This window comes from Myodes glareolus, chromosome 15 (genome assembly GCF_982192425.1).
Source record: "Myodes glareolus chromosome 15, mMyoGla1.1, whole genome shotgun sequence".
Lineage (NCBI taxonomy): Eukaryota > Metazoa > Chordata > Mammalia > Rodentia > Cricetidae > Myodes > Myodes glareolus.
Window position 1 is genome coordinate 47,797,859 of NC_142040.1, and position 12,702 is coordinate 47,810,560.

The window sequence follows — 12,702 nt, forward strand, 5'->3', positions numbered from 1 at the left end:
GTAGGTATGGCAAAGTTAACATCAGTTCACACTGAATTAGCAGATGATATAGCTAGTATTCTTTTAAGAGTCATAGAGATGCAGAAATGAAGACACTTTGATGATAGAGATGGACATTCTAGATGAGGCTGCAAACCAAGAGGACCAATGACAGCTGATAAAGTGCCAGAAATCTAGAACCATTCAGAAGTATGAGAGAAAAAATTATTGTTTTAATCCTCCCATTTGGTGGGATTTTGTTATAGCAACAGCTGGAAATTCCCAAGATAAATATTCTTCCTAGATGTTTCACTCACATACGATCTACATGGCCAGGGAGTGTTTCTTTTTATCTCATGACCAAAACCAAATCAAACAACATCTCCATAGCATTTTACCAATAAAGGAAAGGTCTCAGAACTCAGGTGGTTTCATGTAAGACTGAAAAGCAAAATTCATGTGATTTTTTTTATTTATCCTATCAACAACAATGGCAGAAAGGAAGCACAATTCCTTCATTGTGGAGAGACAGCTCTGTTATATTCCAGATATATAATTTAAGTGATGGTCTCACAACCTCATTATATTAAAAAGGTAATTGTCAAACTTCAATGATGTGTATGTTCATGTCTAAAGGAAAACATTCATATATATTAAAGACATTTATTTAAATTATTCTCATTAAAATCTTTGAGATTTTCACTCCAATTTACTTACTTCTTTTTAATTTATTAGATTTTTTTAAAAATATCAATCCAAGTTCCAACTCCCTGCCCTCCTCCCATTGCCTCCACACACCCTCCCACCCCACCCCCAACCAATCCTCAGAGAGGGTAAGAGGGGCAACTGGTAGTGGCACCAGGATTTATATCCACTGCATGTACTGGCTTTTTGGGATCCTATTCTCTTTGGGACTATAACTTGCTCAGCCTAAATATAGTAGGGAGGGCCTTGGACCTCTCACATACTTCTTAAAATAAATGGGGTTATCCCGTGATACATTGTTTTGTGTCTTTTTCACTTAACATATTTCCCAAATTTTTCATGAAGGAATACATACAGTGACCGCATTTCTTTCTCTCTAGAAATGACCATATCACTAGAATTTAAGAGGCATTCACTCTGTGACCACTACAAAGGATTCGGTGTTGAGCATCATTGAAGATAGTTTTTTCACAACTCAGTTCCTGGTGATGGTTAATATTGGTTGTCAGCTTGAGAAGATTGGTAGTCATTAGAGAGAACAAGCTTCTGGGAATGCCCATGAGGTGCTGATTATCTCTAGGTTAACTAAGGTAAGAAGGCCCATCCTAAAAGGGGCCAGTACCATTCCCTGGGTGGGAGCCTAAATGGAATGAAAGTGAGCTGAGCACAGATTTCACTCTCTGACCTGTAAGAGGGGAGGCAATGTGACCAGCCCCTGCAGCTATGCCTTCCATTGAGGAATGAAGTCCCTCAAACTGTAAGCCAGAATAAACCCTCCCTTCCTTAATTTCTCATCAGATGTTCGCTCGCAGCAATGAGACAAATAACTAAGACATACATTTAAGTATTAAGTTTCTATCACTGGGGCTTTAGATCCACACATATGTGGGCAATAATACATAAATGGTACATGAACGTAGAAAGCAGCTCATTGTCAGCAGTCATTAGATATCTCTAAATGAAAACAAAGATACCACTAACCACCCATTAGGACAGCTGAAAACCAAAACACTAAGACATCAAACGTTCACAAGGACATGAAACAGCAGGAACTCATTCACTGCTGAAGGAAATGTAAAACAACGTGGCCACCTTGGGAGACAGAGTGAGAGTTGTTTACAAACACTATGAGTCAGAGTTCTGATCTCCCCAATATGATCCAGAATCCTTAGTATTTTACCCAAGGGGGGAGAAAACCTACACTGAGTAAAATCATTTAACCAAATGCTTATGCCACTATTACTTGATATTGTCAAATTTTGTAAGGAACAAGTGTATTTTCAATAGGCAATTGCTCAACAAGCTGTTCTGTATCTATCCATGGAAAATTGGTCATCAGTAAAGACAAATGACCTCATACTACGATGAAGAGCATCTTTAACTGTATATTAATAAGTGTAATAGACCTGTCCAAAAAGGAGGCAGCAGTGGATAATTGCAAATATGACATTGGAGGGAAATACGAAGCTATGCAGACAGTGAAACAGCGGAACATTGCTAGCAGTTGAGGGCAGGAAGGGAGGAATAGGATGAATAAATGCAGCCGAGGGGAACTAACTTAAAGCTGTTAAACTCTCCTTAAGAAATCTGCAACACAGAAGTGAACTCTCGTATAAATTAAGTGCTTCAGTGAACAGTGGCATGTCGTCACTGATTTTCCAGGTGCAGTGGACCACATACAGGCAGAAGTTAATACACTGGAAACCACAAGGAAAGATGTGCAAGGATTCTGCGCTTGCTGTTTACTTTGTGTGTAAATTTAAAACTTTTCTTAAAAATTGTGTGTGTCCTTTGTCAGGTGGTGTTACCACATGCCCCCTATCTCAAAGGTTTTACTTGATAGTCACATGCCCACTTTCCCCACACACACATAGTATTCTACACTGAAACCTTTGTCACTTGTGCCAATCTGGGAGCATAAAGATATGAAGTATTAAAGCCTGCTGATTGGTTTTACTCTTCTTTCAGAAAAGTGCATTTAATTATCAAAAGAAGCAATAATTGCACATTCTTATCACATATTAAATTTTGTGGCTTTCTTCGAATTATGGGCTATTACAGAATAAAATATAATTGATGCTGCTTTGACAGAACAACAATTAAAAAGAACCTTCAATTATCATCTCCATCAACTGCTAGCCAAAGCTGGAATCAATAAATGATGACCCAAAACTCCAAAAAGATTAAAGGATGAGAAATATGTTTCACTATAGTTACAGAAAATGTTAGGAATTATCTAAGGGTGGCAAATACTTAGCAAGCATAAAATTAGTGAAGAGATAGGAAGAAAATGACAATTTGTGAAATTTCTGCTCCTCAAAACAAAAGTCTCACAAAGATTAGAAAAGCAAAATGTTGCCCAAATAAAAGACAAAGAACTTCCCAAATTACAGACCTAATGGGGTCTAGTACATGCAGTGATTCAGTTTCCTTCTTATTAAATTCAAAATATGTTGTCAAAAGAGTTGCTAACCCTCTAGGAAAATGAAAATTCACAACCCAAAATAGAGATATATGGGTTACCATAAAAATGGGAGACTATATCATTGAAAATAAAATCAAAATCATTAGAAAAAGAGCTTGAACATTTTATAGTAAGTGTGGCACATACATGAGTGTAAATTCATAATGCAAGAAATAGTGAATTCATAATTTTAAAATGTATACTTAAAAATAAAATTATAAGTATCAGAGTTAAAGGGTTATTTAAATTGATATAAGCACAAAAGATCAATAAACACATCTCAAAAGGAAATTAATGAATTCTAAGAATGCTAGGCACTGTCCTGATTGAACAGGATGAAGTAACTGCAGCCATAAGAAGAAAGATGAAAAGATATTGAAAACTGAATTTTCAGGGCTGATAGTGAATATCAGTAGTGATAGTTAATGACAGAAATTTCAAAGGCAGAATGGAAAAAAGAATAGGAAATGTTTAGAAAATAATTTTCTCAGTTTCTCTGGGGTTAAATGAACAACTTTCCTACTGAAAGAACACATAGCATACCCTGTGGACAAAAATAAAGGAAACAGAACGTCATCTTCAGTAACTTTTCTATGTATAAATGTGATTTAATGGGATAGCATTACATTTACAGTTTTGTATCCTGTCATTCTGAGTTCACATACAGGCTGATGTTCTGCCAGAAGGCACCGTAAACCATTTCAGTTAATAAAATATTGAAATGGTTCTGTGGTATTTGTAAGTGATTGCTGGGCCACCTTGCTGTTAGCCTCTGGCAAATTTGCCTTGGCTCTCGCACGCGGACTTCATCCTCTTTGGGCGACTGGAGGCCTCTGTCTGCCCCTATCAGGAAGTTCCAGAACTCTGCCCCAGCATAATTAATCAGCATCCAGTCTGATGACTTAGCACCTGCAATACACAAGGTGATAAATATTTACAATCATGTCATTTGTAAGTTAAGTGACCGTGATGGCCGTGCTGTGGCTCTCCCATGATTTATTCGTGTGTTTGTTACTTAAGAAACACTTTTTCTTTCTGTTTTTGTTTTCTTATTGAAAATAGGCTCTGTTCTATACAATGCATCGTGACCACAGTTCCCCCTCGCTTCCCTCCTCCCAGCTCCCACATACCTCCCAGCTCCCCCAGATCCACTCCTCCCTCCTCTATTTCCTCTTCAGAAAAGAGTAGCCCTCCAAGGGACAGACAAACGAGACAAATGAGATACAAGAAGACAAGGCCGAATCTACATATGAAAAAGAGGTGATTTGGCCTCTCTGACTTTGGATTACTTAGTATACTTTCCAGATCCATCCAAGTTTCTGAAATTTTCACAATTTCATCTTCCTTTTCAGCTAAAGGAAAATTGTGTTGTGTGTATGTGATATCTTTCCAGTGTCTACTAATCTGTCTATGGCGTCTAGGCTGGTTCTGATTCCTTGCTGTTGGGAACAGGGCATCTCTACTACTGTGGAATCCTTTGGCAATGTGCCCAGGAGTGAAATTGCTGAATACCGGCCCTTTTCAACTGAATCTCGTTGAAGGCTTCTTCTCATTCTTCTCCTTAACTTTGACAGTAGAAATATCCACAAGGACTTTAAAGTTGGTTTAGTAAGTTAGCGTGTTTGCTATCTGAGTATGAGGTTCTGAGTTTGGATAACAGTGGCCACATAAAAGGCTGAATGTGGTTATCTGTACTTAACCCAAAACTGTGAGACTCGAGGACCAGAAGAGAATTGCTGGAGCTTGCTTGCCACCAGCCTATAGCCACACTCCATTCCTAGAGATCCTATCTCAAAGGGATAAGGAGAGATGTGGGAGAAATATTTTCTCCACTTTGTTGTCTTTGCCTTAAAGGGAACTTTCATTTGGTGTCATCGTTCCGTTCCAAATAAGTTACAACACATCTTCTCATCATAAAAACCTATATTCTTCAGTATTTCAAACATTCCTTCTAGAAAGTGATGTTTTTAATTTGACAGCTCTACCGTGGTAACAGATTTGTTTCCATCCAGCTCCATAATGTCAAGTTGGCTTCAAACACATCACCGCATGCATTGCCACTGTGAAGCATCCCTGGTACTTTAGAATTCAGTCTTCTGAGACTCAGGGATCACTGTGGTGTGTCTGTAATTCGTGTTTATTTTTAGTTATGCAATTTTCATTAGAAAGCCACAAATCTATCTTAGCCCAGTTTAGACTCCTGTTCTGTCAGAAATGTTCATGTTAGGAGTTTCAGTGAACATGTTTTGAAAATAAGTGAAGGAACTACTCCTGGGAAGAATCAGCAGTGCTTTTCATTTGTTTCTCTCTTGTACAATTAAAAGAGTCCCTGTAGGCATTTGATTCATGTCAAGAAACAATGGCAGATGAGAGGTTCGTTAAAGACAGAAATTACGGGTGTGATAGATAAACAACAGCTTCATGGTGCAAGATGTGAGAAATATGTGGAGAAAGAACAGTTTGCAAAAGAAGACATCTAGCCCCTGCCAGGTCCCAAGGATTTTATGTCATCTTAAATTCAGACTACTATTATGTCCATATGTTGTGTGAGATTTACTAATGAGACTACACACACACACACACACACACACATACACACACACACACACACAGAGAGAGAGAGAGAGAGAGAGAAAGAGAGAGAGAGAGAGAGAGATACATAAATACACATCTATTCACCCCAAGCAGAGAACCTACAACAGACCAAAGAAATGAGTTTACAAAAGCCCAGTGTTGTGAACTGGAGTTTGGATGGGTTACTTACAGGACTGTAGATGTGGGATTACTTACAGGAGCAGAAATTACTCAAGTGCAATTGAATCACCAAAAAAGCCCATCTCAACACTGTGTAATGACTAATGGAAGCTACACCCCTGAAACTCTTCGCATGGCTTATAGACAACTCAAGTCTGAGAATCTCCTCCCGGCAATTTGGCAGTGAGTCTCCTTCCCCAGTGAGTTCATTGCTTCCTCAATCTTGGGGAGGGGCCCATGGGAATCTTGTAAAGTTTGGCTTTTCCCGACAGGTGAGGTTTGTTGACTAGCCAAGTCTCTGGAGCCTCACCACTCATTCCTGGAAGGGATGTTCCAACTGGGAGGAAACTGCTCTACATTTCAGTTTCAGAAGTAGAAAATGCTTCTACACCATTTCAGACAACAGAGAGCAAATAAATGGCAAGACAAAGGTAGAAGAAACCAAGTTTCTTTAATTCCCAAATTAATGCCCTCTCCTGCCGTGTGTACTGTCATGTATGCCCTGAATGAGAGTAGGAGCTAACTCACAGGGGTAAATTACTGTCCTCACTCCTTCCTGCGCCTGCACCATTTTCCACATAATTTCCTAAGGCCTTCTAACTGTGGGAAAAGGCCGACCTTTTCTCTCAACTCTGATCTTGGCCAGATTGCTTGATTTAGCCGGTGGAATTTGGATGAGTATAGCAGATGCAAAGACTTGAATAATATTCATATGACTGGTGTCAGCCTTTTGCACCTCTACAAGTACTATAGCAAAGATCCACCAATGCACAGGGAAAAGTGAGAGGCCTGAGGCAGAGCCACCCGACCTGGAGCAAGTGAACCCAGCAAGCTGAGATGCATGAGTGAATGCCACCAAAACCACTTGTATTATGCAGTAACAGCTGCCAGGCTTCGCCATTCTCCCTCATTCAGCACCTCTGGGAAAGCAAAAGCCATGGAGTTTGAGATTTGTTCCTATGCAAAAATTTCGCCCAAATGAATATATGACTAATAAAATGTGACCATATAAACTTTTCAACCTATGAAAAAAATCACACTTTATAGAAATTGACACAAGGACTGGGCCTGGGGCTCAGTGACAGAAGACTGGCCTGTAGGCATGTTGCCCTATGTTTAATCTCTGGCACCCCCCCCACACACACACACAATTAACTCATTTTAAAAAATAATTTGACTTGTGTGCATTCTTTATTCCCATAAGTATATAATTTTGCATATTACTTATTTATATAAAATGAAGAATAGCAATCAGTGAGTAAGCAGAGCAGTTACAGGCCCATCTGCTACAGTCACATTAAATATTTCACATAACCCTTAGAGTCCGGAGTCCATTGATTGCAACAGTACTAGATTCCTTGCTAGTGTCAATAGCTTCCATAGTCATGGATAGGCTGTTTGCAGGGGCCTCTGTGAGCGTCACGTTCTGCAGAGAGATGATCTGTGGAAAGCAGGAAGGCAGTTTGGTTCAATGGGATTGAGTGGGTGGTGTTGGTTTAAACTCCGAGAGTGTGGCCCAGAATGGCTTCTTTGGGGCCTATTTTAAGCAAACACAATTTGATGAAAACTTATTCTGGTGATAATTAACTCAATTCTGCATTCACAACAAAGCAAATATAAATCTCTTTGAGGAATTAAAGTAAGCTAAATACAGGTCAGACATGTCTACACTGAAATTCTTGGTAAAGACCATTAAGATAGGTTTTTATAAATTGACTGAGAAAACCAAATTTATAAGGGTCTGGGGGAGGATTCGACGTGGTCTCTGGCCACACAGATCAGGCAAACGCCTCCAGACTATTAAACACACATCAGCTCCCAGGCTTCTGGGTAAGTTATGAATTCCTTTCTTTGAAGGAACAAACCTGTGTGTTTAACATTTCAGGATCCCCTTGTGCTTATCCTTGAACACAAAGACCTTTGTGCCCTGCAGCTTTTGAACAAACTTACAATACCAGGCATGAATTTCCTACTATGAGTCTTACTTCCCTTCAATCAAAAAGTGTTTGACTGCTCCCATAACAGCCATGCTGCTATCTCAGTAGAGGACTTATCTTGCCTGGCAGGTCAGTATTGTAACATTCAGGGTCCACTAGCTAAGATCCTTGACCTTTTCCCCCAAGCCTTCTGCCATGATAAAAAAAAAATAGTCAGCCAGGAGGAAGTTTCCCAATCATTTGATATTGATTTCTGTAAGTCCAGCAACCAAAGTGTCTTCAGCAATAGGGTCTTAACCTCTAGTTATGAGGGAGACAATCAAGAGTAACAAAAATAACATATTTTCTTTTTAGTACCTCTGGGACCTCTCTAACCAGAAACTCATAGGGATTTTTGTTTAATAATCTATAGCTTCTGGGACCAGCATTATCCCTCTATGCAGGGTTCCTCTGTTCAAATTCCATTTGTTTGCTTGCTTATTTGTTTGTTGTATTCTTTAGTTAGTTTACAAAGAAGTGGATTCCCTCGTGACTTTCATCTATCATTATTTTGTCTTACTTTCATATCCAATTAAACTTTTCCGCTTTCAGCAACACCCCTTTTCATAGCGCATGTGATCCAAAATAGTCTGTCCTTACCCGTCTCAAGGCCTCTTCCTCTTCACTCCCTCATGGGTCTTTCCTAATATCTTTATGTTATCATCACAAATGTATTTCATCTATTTTTTTGTATTTCATCTATTTAGTCAGATTTATTCTTGGGTTATAATATCTTTTGGGCGATATTTTAAATGAGGTTTTTTTCTTTGAATTCTATCTTGGCAAATTTGTTGTTGGAACATAGAAAAAATTCTGGTTTCATAGGTTGATTTTTGTATTCTGCTACTTTACTGAAAGTATCTATCAGTTTTAAGAGGTTTTTTGTTGTTGTTGTTTTCCTGTAGGCTTTAATATCATTTAAGCAGCCGCACAGTGGTGGTGCATGCATTTAATCCCAGGACTCAGGAGGCAGAGGCAGGTGGATCTCTGTGAGTTTGAGACCAGCCTGGTGTACAAGAGCTAGTTCCAGGACAGGTTTCAAAGTTGCAGAGAAACCCTACCCAAGCATTGGATTATGTTGTCTGTAGCTTTAGACAATGTAACTTCTATCTGTATCCCTTTTATTTATTCCTGTTTTCTTAGTTCTTTAACTACAATTGCAACACTATTGAATAAGTTAAGATAGCAGACCACCTTGTCTTGGTCAAGATTTCAGCAGAAATGCTCTCAGTTTTCTCCTCATTAAGTATAATCTTGACTGTGAGTATGTTATATGAAGCTGATATCTTCAATGACCTGTGTCTCATTCAGTTCAATCAGTATAAATTAACTTCTGTAGTTTTTCTTGAGGTAGATTCCTTCTATCATATCTTGACTGGGTGCTCAGGGATCCTCCTTGTACTGCGTCGAACCTAGAGCCTGAGTCTACGGGGTAGGCATGTATATAGAATCCATAGGACCTTGGTCAACATATGTTGTCTTTGAGTCTAGGTTTATGTGTGAAAGCTGAGTTTATAGGGAATGGCCTGCAGTGGGGTGGACCTGGAACCTGGAACAGGCCAGTAGTCAGCATGGGGTGGCCTGGAGCCTGGTGTCACTCAAGGCTCATCTGACATTGGGATAGTCCTGCAGACTTGATTCACAAATCCTAGTCTAGAACCTGAGGCCATGGATATCAGCCTTGTACACCATTTTACGGGCAGAAAACTCCTGTTGGGGGTCCTAGCGGAGTCTGGTGACAAATTCACTTTTCTTTCTCCAAAAATAGACTGCTTTCTTCTTGTCATGTAGCTGACCCCTAGGGGAAAGGACACATGGACAATGCGAAGGTTTCCTTCTTTAGTCTTTTCTAACTTCTATGATACACACAAGAACTCTTCACTCTTGCATGGATTCTTTGACTATTACTAAAGGTGTTTTTCCACATGAATGGCTTTTCAAATTGGTGTTTCTTCAAGGAGATGAGTTCAGGGAATTCTATTGTGCCATCTTGCTGACATCATTTAGCTACATTTTTTTAAACTCGACTTTACATTGTCTTCACTCAAATATAAACTGAGAAGTTTCTCTGGTAAGCAGAAAGTCCAGTAAAATGGTCTGCAAGCTGACACAAACGTAGAAATCCAGAAAGCACATTATTGAAGGAACAACTAAGAGACCATTGGGAGGCTTCCTGCCCAGGAAATAGAAAATGTTGAGACTGTCCACTGTGTCTCCAAATCTCTCCAGTTATTTCAAGTATTGCCAGATGGAGGAGAAAGCAGAAGTCTCCCAATACCAACTGTGGACCTGCAGCCAAAGATGGGATTTCAAACCCAAAGAAATTGGCTTACATGATTGGGTTTTCCAGTAATTTCATTTAGGCCGAAATGGAACAACCAGCCTATATCTAGATGATGAATAACTGGTCCCTCCCAGTTTTCTCCACAGACGACAAATCATTGTTTGCTGAGAATAGGAAGGCATTATGGGAAGAAAATGAAGTTCTTCCAAAGGAGCAGGCAAACTGTCCAAGATCCTCTCCCATTTTAATGTTCGATCAATCACACACACTACCTCCGCCCTTAAAGGACACAGGAGTCATCAGAAGGCTCCAGCCAAGTTTAATGAGCTTCCTGCATGGTGCGGGGGGGGGGGGGGGGCTGTGCCCCGCAACAGAGTCTATACAAACAGGAGTCAAGTAGCGTTAGTGAGAATAGTTAGTTTGGTAGATTAAGTAAACACTGTCTATCTGTGCATATGGTGCTCTGTTAATACATTTTCGAAGTGGCAAGGAAAATATTTAAGTGCCAACTTCAAAACCACAAAACTGTCTAAATATTCTATCTTACTAGTGAAATACTTTGCCAATTTATAGTGTAAATATGTTATACAGACATTATTTTTAAAGATTTTTTTCTTTCATTGTATGAGTTCATTTTTATAAGACAGTGTAGATGAACTAAACAGTGTGAATATCTTTGCTCTAATTTTCTACTTTTTTATCGTAACATTGCTTTTTTCTACTATAGTTGTTTTATTCCAAAGCATGTTAACATGCGCCAAATGACACAAATAAATTTAATAGATTGGGCTGTTTATTTGATAGACAAAAGAGGGTTTGCTTATTTCTTTAAATTAAAGTTAATAAAATCCACATTAATATTAAAATTTTAAAGATATACCCACTCATTTCAGTGTATGGAACATACCTGAGTCGTCTTCAGACTTGATGCTGTGAGGAAATGGGTTAGACTTCATATACAATGGCTTAAGAAATTCTTTTGGGGCCGGGCGGTGGTGGCGCACGCCTTTAATCCCAGCACTTGGGAGGCAGAGGCAGGCGGATCTCTGTGAGTTCGAGGCCAGCCTGGTGTACAAGAGCTAGTTCCAGGACAGGCACCAAAAACTACAGAGAAACCCTGTCTCAAAAATAAAAAAAAAAAAAAAAAAAAAAACTTTAAAAAAAAAAAAAGAAATTCTTTTGGGCAATGGCAAAATGGACTCAGTGGTTAAAGCACTCTCTGCATTTCTAGAGAATCCACCCACTCATATGAGACAGCTCACGACCACCTGCAACTCCAGCTCCAGGAGATCACACACCCTCTTCTAGCTGAAAAGTTTCTGTACCCCCGTATTAAGACTCTCTGCCGGCACAGCCCAATCAAACCAAGTCCAATTAAGAATAAATAAATCCAGGTTTCATCTGAGTAAAGGATCCCTGTGTGGGCCCAGGGGAAGAAGAGAAACTCAACGAGAGGAAGTCTGTGAGCCAGACCTTAAATAAATGCTCTCAGGGGTGGAGCCACTGCTTGATAAGTTTTCTTTGTTGCACACCCACACCCATCCCTCTCACACCCACACCCACCCCCTCACACCCACACCCACCCCCCTCACACCCACCCCCACCCCCTCACACCCACAGCCACCCCCCTCACACCCACACCCACCCTCTCACACCCACACCCTCCCCCTCACACCCACACCCACCCCCTCACACCCACACCCACCCCCCTCACACCCACACCCACCCTCTCACACCCACACCCACCCCCCTCACACCCACACCCACCCCCCTCACACCCACACCCACCCCCCTCACACCCACACCCACCCTCTCACACCCACACCCACCCCCTCACACCCACACCCCCTCACACCCACACCCACCCCACTCACACCCACACCCACCCCCCTCACACCCACACCCACCCCCTCACACCCACACCCACCCCCCTCACACCCACACCCACCCCCTCACACCCACACCCACCCCCTCACACCCACACCCACCCCCTCACACCCACACCCACCCCCCTCACACCCACACCCACCCCCTCACACCCACACCCCCTCACACCCACACCCACCCCCTCACACCCACACCCAACCCCTCACACCCACACCCAGCCCCCTCACACCCACACCCACCCCCCTCACACCCACACCCACCCACCCTCACACCCACACCCCCTCACACCCACACCCACAACCCCTCACCCCCGCCGAGCTGGAGATTCAGAACACAGGCCTCCATGGATGCTCACACACATATTTGCATACAAGCAGATAGACACCCACTCATAGGCATAAATAAAATATATCTAAGAACAAATTAATATTATAGAAGGCAGTAAGTAGGAGAGAAAAGGAAGTAACTTTAGCATTTCTACAAAAATGAGGCAATCATGACAGATGGCCCTAGGTAGAAGTGTAAAAAGCAGACCATCATACAGCATAATTATGAACAAATTATGTACGGCATAAATTCATGCAGAAGAGAAGACATTTAGAAACTACTTCACAACTGACAGATCCAGGTTGTAACTCTGATACACAGCCATA